Below are 16306 nucleotides of genomic sequence, written 5' to 3' on the forward strand. Positions count from 1 at the left end.
CTGTCACACAGCCCCTCCCACTGCCCGCCCCCTGCCTGTTACCTGCACTGGGCAGCCTCGCCCCAACTGCTGACGCCTGGACGACCCTACTCCTGACCCCACACACACACACCACTAGGGTTCAGGGACGGAGCAAGTGGGCAGGATAGCACACCTGGGCTCCAGAACCTGCAAAGACCTCTTCCTGCCTCGGCTGGGCCTTCAGCCCCAGGCCCAGCCTGTAGTAGGTGAGTGTGAGTCTCAGGGCTTGAAGCATAAGCCTGGCCTTTTGTCACCCCTGGTTCTCAGCCAATCCTGGCTCAGGCCAGCCATCTGCCCAGAGCCAATAGTGGGAAGGGAGAAGGGACTTTGTATCAGCAGAGCCTAGTGCCAATCCTGGCTCTACCCCTTACTAGCTGTGCAACCCAGGCAGGTCACTTGACCTCTCTGTGTATCACCTTCCCATAGATCTTGGGCCCTGGAAAGGCCAACAGAGCACGGGGGGTTAAGGACAGTCATTAGCCTCGCTAACGCAGGGACTTCTGCTCCTGACTACCAGGCAGTAAGAGGATCTGGATTTACCCTCCTGCCTGAAACACAACCAAAAACCAGACACAATATGGAAAATAACAAGTTTCCAAGACACCGGGCATGAGTCAAGGGCGAACAGAGATTCTGAGTGTCAGAAACAAATGGGGCTGAGCTTACCACTGCCATGAGAGAGTTCCCAGGCCACCGCGCGGGGTGGGGGTGGGGCGGGAGCCAGGCAGAGATCCCCAGAGAGGCCAAAGTGGCTATGTTTCCAGAAGAGAGTATTGGGCAGGAGAGAGCTGCACAGAGAGAGCCCCAGGGAAACTCCTAGGGTCCCCCTTGACTATCAGCTGAGTACTGACCAGTGCGCACACCCAGGTAAACGGCCCGAGATGGGGAACGAACTAAAAGGGCTTTGACAGAGCAGCGCCCGGCGTCACATGGGGCCAGAGCCAGCACCTGGCTGCCCTCTGGCCGAACCAGAGAACTTCAGGACTCACACAGCATCAGGTAGGACACGCAGAGGGTTTTGCCCCAGGAGCAAATTCACTAAGCGCTACTAAAAGCAAGACTTGAAAAAAAAATTAAACTGTTGCTAAGCAATTTAATTTCATCCTAGAACACAGGGATACAAAAATATCCAGTTCCCAACCAAAGTAAAATTTACAATGTCTGGCATCTAACCAAACATTCCCAGGCATGCAAAGAGGCAGGAGAATATGACCCAGAAGAAGGAGAAAAATCAATCAATGAAAGCTGACCCTGAATTGATAGGAATGTTAGGATTAGCAGACGAGGACCCTGAAATGATTATAACTGCATTCTATATGTCTAAGAAGTTACAGACACCACAGACACCTAGAGATGAAAACTACAATGTGTGAGAAACCATCCTGGATGAGATTAATGACAGTGAACTTGGGCATGGCCATAGAAACTATCCAAAATGGAACACAAAGAAAAAAAGAGAATTTTAAAAATAGAGCAGTGGCAGCTTCAAGTGGCTGACTATTTGTGTAATTAGGGGAATGGAGAACAGATAAAATATTTGAAGAAATACTGGCCCCCGATTTCCAAACTCACTGCTGATCCAATACTTGTAGGCTGTTTGCGCCGTGCCAGGTGCTGTCCTAAGTGCTTACACATATTAACTCATCTGCTTCTTACTGCTTTATAGTTCTTGATTTAGCCCTATTTTAAAACAAAGGCCCCAGGCCCAGAGAGTTCATCAGTTGCCCAAGGTCACATAGATGATAAGTAGCTGAGCCAGGATTAGAGTCCAGGGACTTCACAGACTGTTGAAATCTTGGCTCTGCCCTTTGTGAATGTTTTCAACACCAGTAAACAGCACCCACAGGTTATTTTTAACGGCTGCATAGTATTCCACTGCTAGAGTTTATTTAACAAATTCCCTGTGTTTGAAACACGGCTTCTAGTTTTTCACCCTTCTGAAGAATGAGCCCAGGACATGCCCAGAGCTGAGTGGTTGAGGCTCCTGCTGGGTTATATTCCTGTTTCTAAAAGTGTAGCAACTGAGTCTAAAGCAGGCACATTTTTGAGAGATTTTGGTGCTATTGTCAAATAGTCCGGATAAAGTTTGTACAGACCCCACAGGCTTTACCACCAACTCCCTGTGCTGCCTTTGACATCTGACTTAACCTCTCTGGGCCTCCATGTCCTTCTCTATTAAAAAGGGTACCATATCCTCCTCTGCTTAGGGCTGTAAGTGAGGATTAAACGAGACACCGGGTGCCAAATGAATGTCACATTACATTGGGTGGCATAGAGCGGGTGATCCCTTTTTCATGACATGAATGGCGTAGCAGGAGGGGGTTGGCGCTTCCTGGGGAGCGGAGCCGTGCTGGTGGCGTAGGAGGAACACAGAGGGTGCCTCCCAGCTCCGAGGCTGGCCCCCATGAGTCTCCCTGAGAGAACCGTGGGCTGCTTTGAGCCGCTCCAGCTGGAACCTCCCCCTCCTGATCCGCCCGCTGACTCACGGTCTCGCCCAAGCTGTGGAAAAACAAACGCTCTCTTGTGTCTTTGTGTGTGGGTCCCTCCCCCCTTTTTCCATCAGCTTCTTTCAGGTAGAGGAGGTTTACACTTGACAGGTATAGCCCGAAGTCCCCCCACTCCACACACACACACACAGTGTCCTCCCCACCCCCCCGTTTGCCCCTGCCCCTGCCCCGTCCCCCCGGGGCCCATTCAGACCTCAGAGCTCCTTTTGCACAAAGGCTTCTGGAGGGCACAGTTAATGCAAAGACGGGAGGCCCATGTTGGAACTGTAGGTGCAGCAGGCGCCCTGGGCCGCCCGCACCCTGGGCTGCACGAGCTGGCCCCGCTCCAGCGGCCGTTCCCATCTTGCCTCTTGTCAGTTCGCGGGGTTGGACCCCAAACAAGAATTTCCTAACTCAAACATCGTTTCCCACTAAATCAAATGCACAAAGCAATGTCTTCCTGTCCCTTCCTCCTCCTGTGAACACAGCTTTTAAAAAAGACATGATGTTCATGTGGTTTATCAAGCCTGCTAGCTAACATAGAGACAAAAATCCTATGAGAATCACGCTCTGACGATCTAAATTACACGCTCACTTGCAAAGAGAAGGGAATGAATGTTTACTGAGCACATACTGAGTGCCGGGAGCAGGGCCGGCCGCTCTGCCCCCGGTTGTCACCTCATCCTTCAACAGCACAGGGGCAGCTCAGATTATTTCCCAGGTGAGGGATCTGAGGCCCAGAGAGGCCAAGGGACTTGTCTAGGTCGCACAGCAAGTTCTGTGTGGGCCAGGCAAGGGGGTTCAGGCCTCTCTGACTCAGACATGGGGTAGGAGTCCCCTCCTCTTGGAGCTGCAAGGGGTTGAATGAGTCCTCTGTGGAAACAGCTTGCCCAGGGAGCCCATGTCAGTCTCCCCCGAGCCCCCACCCTGCCTCACACCTCACCCATCCAGACCCCTCTGCTTGACTCACTCTGCACACGCAGTAGGGCTTTCTTCCCTAAGGACTTCTGTGCTTCTGTCATCCTTTCTTTTGTTCATTCAGCCAGCGTTTGTTGAGCACCTACTGTGTGCTGGCCCTGTGCCGGAAGCCAGGGATATAGTGTTTAACAGATGGCTATGGTGGCTGTCTATGTGAGCTCCCTGACTAGGGAAAAAGGAAATGACTAGATAACCTCATAAATAAATGCACACTTGTACCCATGAAAGGTACCACAAAAGAAAAGTGAGGGGAATCCATGAGCTCAGAGCAAGGGGAGAGAGGAGAGGGTATAGGCAAGGCTTCCCCGAGGCCTGAGGCATGTGCCTAGGGGGAGGGGGGGAGGGGTAGGAAGCCTTCCAGGCCCAGGGAACAGAATGGACGAAGAGCAGTGCCTGGAAGGAGCAGGTCCCCAGGGAGGAACCAAGAGGCGGGAGATAAAGTCAGAAGAGGAGCCCAGGTGAGGCCTGCAAAGCTCTGTGGACCACAGGCCAGAACCGAGGTTGGATCCCAAGCTGCCAGGAACCCGTGTTTTGAGCAGAACTCTGACATGCTCAGATGGAGCGGAAGAGACTCTAGGTGCTGTGGGGAGAAACGGTTTTTGCATGGGAGAGTGTTAGTGCGCATAAGTCTATGTCTAAGTTTGGAGGTGATGCCTTGGTCAGGCCGAGGGCAGAAGGACCAGCGACAGCAAGGCAGCAATCACACAGGACGGTCTTGAGGGAAATCAACCTTCTTCTCAAATGTCCCTCTGCTCTGTCTGCACCCCTTCTTTCTACCAGCGTGCCCCCTGACACAGTGCCAACCCCTAACACAGCCCACTTACTTTCCAAGTCTGGCCACATATCTGTTTCCTCCTTGGAATTTTCCAGCAGCCTATAAGGCAGGTTTTATTTTGATACCCATTTTATAGAGGTGGGAATTGAGATTTGAAGCAGTGAATCCAGTTGCCCAAGGTCATTGGCCTCAAAGAGATGCAGCAAGAATAGAGAGATGTTCTCCTAGGCAGATTCTTTCAGCCCTGCCAGCCTTTGTGAAATAAACTTGTGCTTTCTGGGAGAATGTGAAGGAACTGCATGCCTGCCCGTGCCTGACCTGCTGCACCCCCCTTAGTCACCAGGAGGTGCTGCATAAACACTAGGGGGATGGATGGATGGATAGATGGATGGATGGATGGATGGATGGATGGATGGATGAATGGTAGATGGATGGATAGATGGATGAATGGGTGGTTGAATGGATGGGTGGGATGGGTGAGTGGGTGAATGGATGGATGTGTGGGTGGATGGGTGGGTGGGTGAGTGGATGGGTGGATGGGTGGATGGATCGGTGGATGGGTGGGATGGGTGGATGGATGGGTAGATGGATGGATGGATGGATGGATTGGTAGATGGATGGATTGGTAGATGGATGGATTGGTGGATGGATGGATGAATGAATGAGTGGACGGGTGGACGGGTGGATTGGTGGATGGATGGATGGATGGATGGATGAATGAATGGATGGGTGGCTGGGTGGATGGGTGGGTGGGTGGGTGGGTGGGTGGATGGATGGATGGATGGGTGGGTGGGTGGATGGATGGATGGATGGATGGATGAATGGATTGGTGGATGGATGGTTGGGTGGGTGGATGGATGGATATTGCCACCTGTTCCAAATCCCTCCATGGCTCCTAATTATCCTGGGTAGTGGCCAAACCTCCCAGGCCGAGGGCTCTCACCAGCTGGGCTCCTACTTGCCTGTCCAGCTTCAGGCTCTGGGTAAGTGATGTCTGAGATGCTGTAAGAACATGAGCTAAGGCTGCAAGTAGGAAAGCTCGGGGTGAGGTTCAGGCCTTTAGTTTTTCCATAAACCATTGACAGGTCACTTACTAGGTGCTAGGAGTTTACCAATGAGCACTGTCGGGCCTGCGCCTCCAGCCAGCGGCTTGCTACAATGCCTGGAGGTCCACCATGAGAGTCCCTCTTTTGCATGAAGGTTTTATCTCTTGAGAGTCCTCGCAAACACGCAGCCGGTGAACATCCCATGCCTGCACCATCCATATCGACACTGGTACTCCGAGATGGCTGGGGGAGCAGGGAGCTGGCTCTCAACCAGCACCAAGCAGAAGTCAAAGAGATGAGGGGACAGGTGGGGTGAGCTTTGACCCAGTGGGACAAACAGGTCGGTCACCTGGATGGGACTGTGCACTATACTAATAAACTTTAGGGACAGGTGTGTTGATTATGGTATTGCCTCCCCACTTCACAACCAGGAGGGCGCCGACCGTGCATTTCCCAGGCGGGGATCCTCTCGGGGCCACCCTGCTGGTCCAGGTGACCTCTGACTCCGAAGCTTAGGGCAGGGGTTGCAAAGTCCCCCACAACAGAATCATGGGGTGAGGGTGCATAGACTCTTGGGTCTCACCCAGACCTATGAAACCAGGGACTCTAAGGGCAGCAGGAAGTATGCACAAAGGCTAGGAGGCCGCAAGCACCGTGGAGACGGTGGGGACCTGGACCAAGCAGTTTGGGGGACCCCCATCCTGGATCATAGACGGTCCTCTCTGAGCCTGAGGGCCCGGTTTGTAAGGCAAGGATCATTCTGGGTTACATCTGCTCTGCAGGGCACTTTCGTTCACGGGCGTGGCTGACATCAGAGTGCTTTCGCTATAGATGGCATGTTAGTTTCGACACAGTGTGCCTCCCACGGTCACTGCGAGGGTTTGATGAGCGTAAGGAAAACACCTAGTGTGGCATTTAACACACAGTAGGAGCCCAGAAGGTGTGAGAGCTCCCCTCCTTCTGAGCTGCTCAAAGATTTTGGAAGTGGGCTTGCAAATTTCTAAAAAGGCTCCTCTTGTCTCCGCTTCACTCCAGGACGCTCTATGGCAACCGTCATGCCCTCTAATAACCTGATTTCCTGACAACAGGCGCAGGTGAGCCGCTTGTCAGAGCCATGGGCCTGAATGACACAATTGTCTCTGTGGGTGGAGCTCCTGTCCCGCCGCCTGTGTGCTGCGATCAAAGGCCCGTCCTCTCTGCCCGGCACCCCTGCACTGGTTAGTCAGGCGAGCTTTGCCCAGCCTTTCCCTGCATGCCCCTCTGGTTCGTTCACAGAAGGGGAAGGAGGGCTGTGCCCAGGGCTGTGCCCAGACCACCGTGGGGCTCATGTGGCCGGGAAAGATCCCCACATACAGGTTGTATGACCTTGGGCAAGTCACTTAACTTCTTTGAGTCTGTGTCTTCATCTGTAAAAGAGGAAAAATAGCAGTGGCATTGCTAAGGGTGGTTGAGAAGTCGTCCATTCCTTTGTTTAACAGATATTTATTGAGTGAACAAGGCAGATGAGCTTCCTGTTCTCGTGTTGCTGACCTTCTGGTAGGAAGACAACAAACATCACATTACTAATATGTTTTCAGAAACTCTTTGAAGCGAATAAAAGGAAAGGTTGAGATTACCCATGCCTGAGGGAATAGGGGCAGGAAGGTAAAGTACAACCTGTCAGGGTGATCAGGATCTAGGGAGCCTCCCTGAGGAGATGACACTTGAGTTGACACCAGAGTAATGAGATGGAGCCCCTTAGGAGACCTAGGGAAAGAACATTTCAGGGTGATCAGTAGGTGCAAAGGCCCTGGGGCTAGGTGAATCTCAGTGTGCTTAAAGAGCAGAGAAGGCTGGTGTGGCCAGGACCATGGTAAGCATAGGCCAGCCTGGTGGGAGATGAGTGGGAGAGGTCCACAGGAGACAGGTCAGGGAGGGCTTTATGAGCAGGTCAGGAAGTAGGCTTCTGTCCCCTGGAGGGGACACCGTGGGAAGGGTTCAGCCAGGGACGTGCCACAGAATGAGGACTCTGGCTGCTGTGAGTGGAGTAGATGCAGGAAGCCCAGCTCGGTAGCTGGTAGGCCTCACTATGATTACTGTCTCTTCCCTGGGAAATCAGGAGAACCCAGATCCCTCATGCAGACCAACAGGATGGAGCCCAGAGACCCCTCACACCCTCTGAGCCCACCCATCTCTTCCCGTTATCCTGACACCCCAAACAGTGACTCATGTAATTAGGCAGTCAAAGGCTAATACACTTGGGTTAAAATTATGCAGACTGCATGTGATATTAAAAATCCAAGGAGCATACATTTCAAGCACAGGGGATGCCAAAATGTAGCTGCTTTATTTAAGGAATTATTTGGCTGGTGTGAACGGATGTTTATCCGAGCTTTTGCTCCCAGTGTGGGGAAAACAGGTACATGCAACTCAGCTGCTAAAAATAGGGGGATCCTTGGTCTGTTTTCATGTGATGGGTCCTAAAATATCGTCCCCGCCTTTCCGACCCCCACCTGGGGCTGAGGGTCGGAGCAGATCCGCAGAGACCTGGCCGTGGACAAGCTTTGCTTCAGAAAGGGTCTGGGGCTCTGGGGATGAGGGCACGCTCAGGGCCTCTGGAATCCAAATAGGCTCTACTCCCCTGTGTCACCTCGTGCTGGGATGCCAGGTCCAGGTGGCGGCTTCTGCCCCTTGAAGATGGGGACAGGACTGCCCACAGGGAAGGCAGTTGAGAGGCTGGAAGCATAGACCCTCTGGGCTGAGGTCTGCATCGAAGCAGAGCCCTTCATCCCAGGGGTTTCCCTTGGGTGGGCACAGGGGCCCTCAGAGCCTGCCTGCCCTTGACCAAAGGCCAGAACTGAGCCAGAGGGAGGGAGAGGCGTCTACTGCCTACAGAATCCACAATGGGCCCGTTTTACAGGTGGCACATCAGCCTGGGATGTGGGATTATAGGAAGCCCAGCTGAGTCTGACCCTTGAGGTTGGGTCTTTTCAAGAGCTGTGACCACACACAATGGGGGGCGGGCAGGGATGCCCCCTTTCTTGCTTCCTTCTCTCTACCTGCTCAACCACCTGTTCTTCAGAAGGCTCTCAGCCCCTTGCCTTTTCTTCTGCCAGCTCCAACCGCTCCCTGCTCCCTGCTCCCCTCCTGCAGGCTCCCAGGGTGCCTCTTCAGGGCTCCCTGCGGGCCAGGTATCCCGCTCCCTCTCCCCCCAAGTTCTTCCCAGCACAGCCGGGTACCCCAGCCTTTGCCTGCAGTCCTCCACCCCGAGGCCCTCCCTGTCTCTCTCCACCTGACCGTCTACTCATTACACTTGGGAAGACAGGGCTCTTCAAATCTGGGGCTCATGTAGTCCCTAAAAACTTTTGAAAACTACAGATGACTCACAAACATTTCTGTTTGGCATCTAAATGTTTTCATCATAAACGTAAACAGTTGTAAAAGAAGTAATTTTGAACCGTCACTACACAGAACAAGTGCTTTAAATAAAACCTCATCACCGCCTTGGAGCTATAGAGTATCTGTTCATTCATTTTCCCGAAAGCTCCACCATGCAGACTGAACGGCAAAGCCAACCCTCTCTGCCAAACTGCAAAGCCAGGCCTGCCTGCCTTTCAGTCGGGAAACTATATGAGTCTATTTTTCCATCGGTAAACCCACTAACTTGAATGTCTGCATCTAACCTCTCTGAATTCTACATATTTCTACGATGGGTGAGGCACACCTGGGTGAAATAAGGCTGCGGTGCCTCTGTGTTCTGACACCAGCCTGCTTTTCCTGCCCCAAGGTGCTCCCTACGGAGAGGGACTCTCTCCAATTGTCTTCCCTTTGGTGCCTTGGCAGTTTTTATTTTTTCTTTGAAATGTTCTATTGCAAAATATAACACACAGAGTGAAGCTAGTTGTGTGTGGCTAAAGCTTGCATCAAAACTAAAACATGCCTGACCAGGCGGTGGCGCAGTGGATAGAGCGTCGTCGAACTTGGATGCAGAGGACCCAGGTTCAAGACCCCGAGGTTGCCAGCTTGAGCGCAGGCTCATCTGGTTTGAGCAAAAAGCTCACCAGCTTGGACTCAAGGTCGCTGGCTCGAGCAAGGGGTTACTCGGTCTGCTGAAGGCCTGCGGTCAAGGCACATATGAGAAAGCAATCAATGAACAACTAAGGTGTCGCAACACGCAACGAAAAACTAATGATTGATGCTTCTCATCTCTTCGTTCCTGTCTGTCTGTCCCTGTCTATCCCTCTCTCTGACTCTCTCTCTGTTAAAAAAAAAAAAAGAAAAAAACCCTAAAACATAATAACAGCTCAATAATTTATCAAAAAGCAAACACCCAGGTCAAGAAATAGAACATTTCTAGTTCCCCAGAAATCCCCTCTGGGCCCCTCCCAATCAGTACCCCTCCATCCTGTTCAAAGGTGACCACTATTCTGCATTTTACGCTGGCCATTTCTTGCTCTGCTGCATGGTTGTGTTCACGACCCCTGCCTGGTTTTGAACACCATTTAAATGCAGTCCCGTTGTACGGGTCAGCTCGTGCCTGGCTTCCTTCACAGAGCGTGGCGCTGGGAACTCATCTGGGTTGGCGTGTGCAGCTGTGCTTTGTTTCTTCTCCTTACACAGTGGGATTAGATGTATAAGTATATTCCAAATTATCGACCCATGCTACTGGTGATGGGCCTAGGGGTTGGTCTCAGTTCTCAGCTGTTTTCAAATAAACCTGCGATGAACATTCATAGGGAGTTTCCTAGGCTCATATGCATATGCATTTCTTTGGGTGTATATCTGGGAGGTGTTGCTGGATCACAGGGTAGGTGTATGTTTACCTATACAAGACCCTGCCAGGTTGTTCTCCAGAGTGGTTGCACCTCTCTGTGCTCCCACCGGCGCTGTTTCTGCTGCTCCACGTTCTTGCCAATTCTTGGTATTGTCAATATTTAAAATTTTAGCCAATCTGGCTGGGGAGCCATGGTTACCTCACTGTGACTTTAAATTTTCATTTCCCTGGTTATTAATGAGATTTAGTACCATTTTATATATTTATGGGCCATTGGAACATTCTTGTTGTGAAGTAACTATTTTTTTGTCCACTTGCCGAGTTGTTAGTCATTTTTATATCAGTTTGTACCTATGGAAATAAGTAAGTCCTTTGTCGGTTATATGTTTATGATATGTTTTTTCCCACTGTGCTGCTTGTCTTTTAACTTTCTTATCAATATATCTGATAAAAAAGAATGTTACATTTTAATGAAGTGAAGTTTATTGATTTTTTTTTTATGGTCACCATTTTCTGTGTCTTGTTAAAGAATCTTTCTACCACTCTGAGGTCATGAAGACATTTTATGTTACTTTCTAGAAGTTTTACCTTTAACATTTAGATCTATAATTCCCCTGAAATTGATGTTGCAAATGGTGTGAGATAGGGATCAAGTCTTTCTTTCTTTCTTTCTTTCTTTCTTTCTTTCTTTCTTTCTTTCTTTCTTTCTTTTTCTCTCTTTCTTTCTTTCTTTTCCCTACATAGCTATTCGATTAGCCCAGCTACTAGTAGTCAATGAAAAGATTGTCTTTTTCCCCCATGTAGTGTCATGTTTGTCCTAAAACATGTGTCCATCTGTTTGTGCAATCCCTCTTCTATCTCATTGGTCCATGTGTCCATCTTGTAGCAATGCCACAGTCTTACTTACTGAGCTTTACGATAGGTATTGGTATCCAGTAGAGGAAATCCTTTTCCTTTGTTCTTAAAATAAAAAAATCTCTTTCAAAACATAGCTATCCTTCACTCTTTGTATTTTCACATAGATTTTACAATCTGTTTTCCAAGTCTCACACACACATACACATACACACACATACACACACACACACACAAACCTACCTGTTAGAGATTTAATTAGGTTTATATGCATTGAATCTATAAATCAGTTTGCAGAGAACTGACTTCTTTAAAAATATTGAGTCTTCCAATCCATGAATATGGTATATCCTTCCATTTAGGTTTTGAATTCCTCTCAATAATGTTTTATCATTTTTTAGGTAAAGCCATTTTTTATTTTTATTTTTTGTATTTTTCTGAAGCTGGAAATGGGGAGAGACAGTCAGACAGACTCCTGCATGCGCCCGACCGGGATCCACCTGGCATGCCCACCAGGGGCAACGCTCTACCCACCAGGGGGCGATGCTCTGCCCCTCCGGGGCGTCGCTCTGCTGCGACCAGAGCCACTCTAGTGCCTGGGGCAGAGGCCAAGGAGCCATCCCCAGCGCCCGGGCCATCTTTGCTCCAATGGAGCCTTGGCTGCGGGAGGGGAAGAGAGAGACAGAGAGGAAGGAGGGGGGTGGAGAAGCAAATGGGCGCTTCTCCTATGTGCCCTGGCCAGGAATCGAACCCGGGTCCCCTGCACACCAGGCCGACACTCTACCGCTGAGCCAACCGGCCAGGGCCAGGTAAAGCCATTTTTAAAGTGAGTGATAGGGGCTGGGGAGAGATAGAAAAGTGTCAAGGGGGGATAAATGGTGTTGGAAGGAGACTTGACTTGGGGTGGTGGACACACAATACAATATACAGACATGTATTCTCAAATTGTATACCTGAAACCTATATAAATTTTTAACCAATGTCACCCCCATAAATTCAATAAAAAAATTAAAATAAAACCAAAGTGAGTGACAGTACCAATAATATTTAGATATAGCAAAGTCATAATGACAGCAATGTTTCCAGAATGCTTCTTGGTGCCCCCAGCCGGCCGGCATGGTATCAAAGGAACTTCAAGCTGCAGGTGCCCTAAGCCCTCCCTCCACACCCACTTCCCCTGCACACTCAGAAGTGGGTTCAGAACTGGGACCTGATAAGTACTGACGGAGTCAACACTCCTGGTCACCCTCCCACCCCATAGCATTCAACTCCTTGCTAGAACCTTGACGACCCCATCCATGCCAACGCGCTCAGGACAGATCAGGCAGCGTGTCAGCTCCCAGATGAAACTCTACTTTTGAAAAGTAGATGATTGAGTTCTTTCCCGTTAGAAAAGTTTCATACCTGCTCGTTATGAAACATTTAGAAGTTGCCAACAGATAGGAAAACGGGGAGGAAAACACCATCCCTAGTGCTCTTATTTAGAGATGATCTCCTTGGTCATATTTTGATGCCTCTTCTGTCATCTCGCTTCTATGTACACTTTGTATTTGCCTGTTTTGTTTTTATAAGCGTGACATGGCTCCGGGTGTACCGTCCTGTGTGCAGCCTGTCTCACTTAGCATTCAAGCATGAGCCTTCTCTCCTGTTACTCTGACGTCTTGGGAAACAGCAGCCCGAGAGCTCTGTGAGGTTCTCCTGGGTGACACTTGTTTAGGAAACATTTCCTTACGGTAGGAGGTGTGTGCTACTTTACCCTGGTGTTCTAGTATGCGACAAACATCTCTGGGCATCCATTAGCTTAGTCCCTACCTAGCTGGGATTACATTCTCAGGACAGGTTCTTAGAAGTGGATTCTAGACTCAGAGAATGTGAAGAGAAAAGCCTATATAAGGCGTTTAAAAGCAGGGGTTAGAACCTACAACCACGTCTATTCACAAGGGCACGTGTTTCTTGAGAGCCATCGTCAGGTACTTGCATAAATTCTTCCGGCCTATCAGCTCATTCAATCTTCACCACCTGCTCAGAGAGATCCTATTATTTGCCTCATTTTAAAGATATAGAAGCTGAGACTCAGACGGGTCAAACGACTACCCCAAGGTCATAGGCAGTGAGCATCCGAGCTGGGATTCGAACCCAGGCACTCTGCCTTCAGGTCTTTAGATGGTAGCCACCCCAGGAGGATGGGGGATCCTGCTGTCTCTTTGAGACACCCACGCCTCCTCTCATGGGCTCCCTCCTCTTGGCCTAAGAAGCCCCTTCCTTCTGCCGGCGAGGGGTTAGAGAGATGGGGACCCAGGTCCCCAGGACAGGCCTGAGTCTACCGCGTCCAGCTGTGTAACCACGGGCAAATCCTTCACCTCTCTGAGCTTCAGTTTCTCCATCAGTGACACCGACAAAGAAGATCCCACTAAGATAAAAAAGAGGCCACGGAAGAGGAATGTCTCTGAACTGGAAAGCACTCCCAGGAGGTGGGTCTCCACAGCTAGTCCACCGGCATGAGCTCTCAGGCCTGGGGGAGGGAGGGGACTCCCTCTCAGGCACCACCCCCCGGCTGGCCCGGGACCCCAGCTCTTTCCACCTTCCCTTGACTGACCGATTCTCTCGGACCAGCTGGACGATGATGGGTGACTCAACAAGGGTAGCTGCTCATCCCATTGCCCCCGGGGCCTGGCACAGAATAAACGCTGCTGAGATATCACCCAGTTAAGGGGCCAGTGACGACAGAGTAAGTAGGGGCCAGAAGTTGTTGGGGAGAGACGGGAAAAAGAAGAGGACACTTATCTTTCTACACCCGGGATAGCAATATTGGCCCTCGTCTGTAGAGACTCGAGAACCTTCTTAGTTCTGCCTTCTCCTGTGAACACGGCAGTTCCTTCCTCCCTCTGCGCTACGGTTTCTTCCCCTGCAAAATGGGAATGGTGTTAATAACCACGCTGCTAGGCTGTGAGCAAGATTGCTCAAAGGGCGCAGCCTGGCGCCCGCTCTGTGGTTGGCACTTCGTAGCCAGGAATTGAAAAGTATTGCTTTTGAGGGTGAAGATCCACTGGGTTTGGAAATCGAGGGTTTGCTGAAAAGAAGGGCCTTCCTGTAGCAATTTTAAGACTGAGCTTTGTGGTTTGACTGCCGCCTGGATTCTTGGTTCTCGAGTTACAGGGAGGAGTCTGAGCAAACACCCTTGGGTTCCCTGAACAAAGGGGTCTCTTCACCCAGGTGTCAGCAGCGAGCATACCCCCCCCAGGTCACTGTGTGCCTTTATTCCGAGGTGCACCTGACTGCCTGCGATTACATCGGGCAGGGCCTGCCATGGCATGCCCCGGGGGAGCCCTGCCAGGGAGCCCGGCCAGGGCCCTCCCTCTGCACGCTGCCCTGGGAGGCCGCACCAACACTGCACAGTCAAGAGTCAGCCCCACCCAGGGGCCCCTGCAATCCGAGCGTGAGTCCCGGTGCCAAGGACGGGTGGCAGAGTCTGTGTGATGTGGGATGTGGTGAAGGGTGGGGGGCTACAGAAGTCAAAGCCAGGGGGGGTTATGCCTGGAGGCTGCTGTCCGGGCCCAGTGTGCCCCCATTGCCGCTTCCGATTGCGACAAGGGATCTCCCTCTCTCCCAAAGCCACCTGCCCGACCTTTGTTCTGCAGACAATACTTCTGTTAATGCATCCCTGCTCGGGTGCTTTGTCTGCCTTCCTCCCGGCACCTGTCTCTGTTGATCATACCAGAGCCCAGGGCTACTATCAACTAAAACTCGTTCCTTTAGAACTCTTTCCTTCCCCCTTTCTTCTTCCCTCCCTACCTGTCCCCTCCTTCTTTCCTTCCATCTCCCAGTTCAGAGCAATTCATCCCTGTAGTCAGTTTATTCGAATGTGTATCGAGTACCCGTGTGTGCCAGCCCTGTTCTGGGCACTGGGGGATTCATAAACGGACACAGCCTGGGTCCGGCTCTCAGGAGGCTTCCCACCCGCCTGTAGAGAGCAGAGAAGGGTGACAGACAGCACCTGCCCGGAGGGTGCCATGAAGGAAAAAGACAAAGTATGCAGGGACCTGGGGGGGGGGGGGCAAAGCAACTTCTGTAAATGCCCAAGAATTAGGCAATCCCAATGAAGGTTAAGGGTAGGACCTATTCCCCCAATGAGAAGATGCACAGTCAAGTTGAATAATATAAACTTTCAGTGCTGGAGGTGAACTAGACACCAACTTGCAATACCTAATTTATGTCTTTACTGAAACATAAATATGTTTTAAATCTTTTTGTTTTTAACAGAAAATGATTAATTTGAAAGATGGCTTTTGTCCTGTCTCAAATTTCAAGAAATGAGTTGGTTCAGATTCTTTACAGGTGGCTTTGACATCAGAGTCACCATCATCTGGTGCTGTGGGTCTGTAAGGGGAGCTTGTTTAGTTTTCCAGGGCACGTCCTAGTCACAGGGACCAAGATGCTCAGACACAGCCTCTTTGGATCCACGTGTCGGGTGACGCAGCCCGGCATTGCTTTCTGAACGAGTGAAAGTTCCCCGTCCTTCTCTAACACTGCTCACCTCTGTGTGCCTCCCAAACTCACCTGGATTGAGGGCGTAGTGAACTCCTGTACTTTCCCAAACAGGACGTTGTGTTTAAAAAGTAAAGAATTAATAGAACACCCTCAATCTACGGTAGTAACACAAGTACAAGGCAACCTTATGTTCAGACATATATGATGAGCCAGGGCCCGGTGGAGGATTCAGAAGCTTTCCCAGCGGTGGAGGCTTTGAGCTGATCTTGAAGAATGAGAACCTTCGGGGCTGGGTGAGGCACTCCACGAAGAAGACATAGGATAAACTAAGCTGGGGTGGGGTGGGGTGGAGGTAGGGGTGTCTCTCCGGGAGACCCACCCTTTGTTCCCACAGCTCCAGGCCAGCCTTGCTCCTTACCAGCTGGGGAAGCTAGGGCACCTCTTTGAGGTTACTGCCTCTCTGAAGTGGAGGTAATGACACATAGTTCATAAGGTTTTAAGGGATACAAGAGTGTGGAAAGTAAAGCTGGAAAAAAAAACTGGTTTGGAATTGGGTGGCCTGTGTTTTGATCTGCGAAATGGGGCCCAGTGAGGGCAGGGACTAGCAGGCTTCACTCCCCAGCGAGTGTGGTCTGGGCTACTGCACAGACAGGAGAGGTACTCAGAAAATACCTGTCAAGTGCGTGAATGAAAGAGGAATGCCTGGGACTCCCTCAGCGGGGACACTCTCTCTCCCTAGCTCTCCCATGACTGATGCCTTCTTGTCCGTCAGAGGGAGCTGACGTGCCCCCAGCTTCTTCCTGAATCCCCCAAAGTCGCCCTATCACTCTTATCTTGTTTTATTTTCTTTCCGGCTTTGATCTTTATGTGATCTTAATTGCTTGTTATTTCCGTCTTCACCACT

This window comes from Saccopteryx bilineata, chromosome 4 (assembly GCF_036850765.1).
Source record: "Saccopteryx bilineata isolate mSacBil1 chromosome 4, mSacBil1_pri_phased_curated, whole genome shotgun sequence".
NCBI classification, from domain to species: domain Eukaryota; kingdom Metazoa; phylum Chordata; class Mammalia; order Chiroptera; family Emballonuridae; genus Saccopteryx; species Saccopteryx bilineata.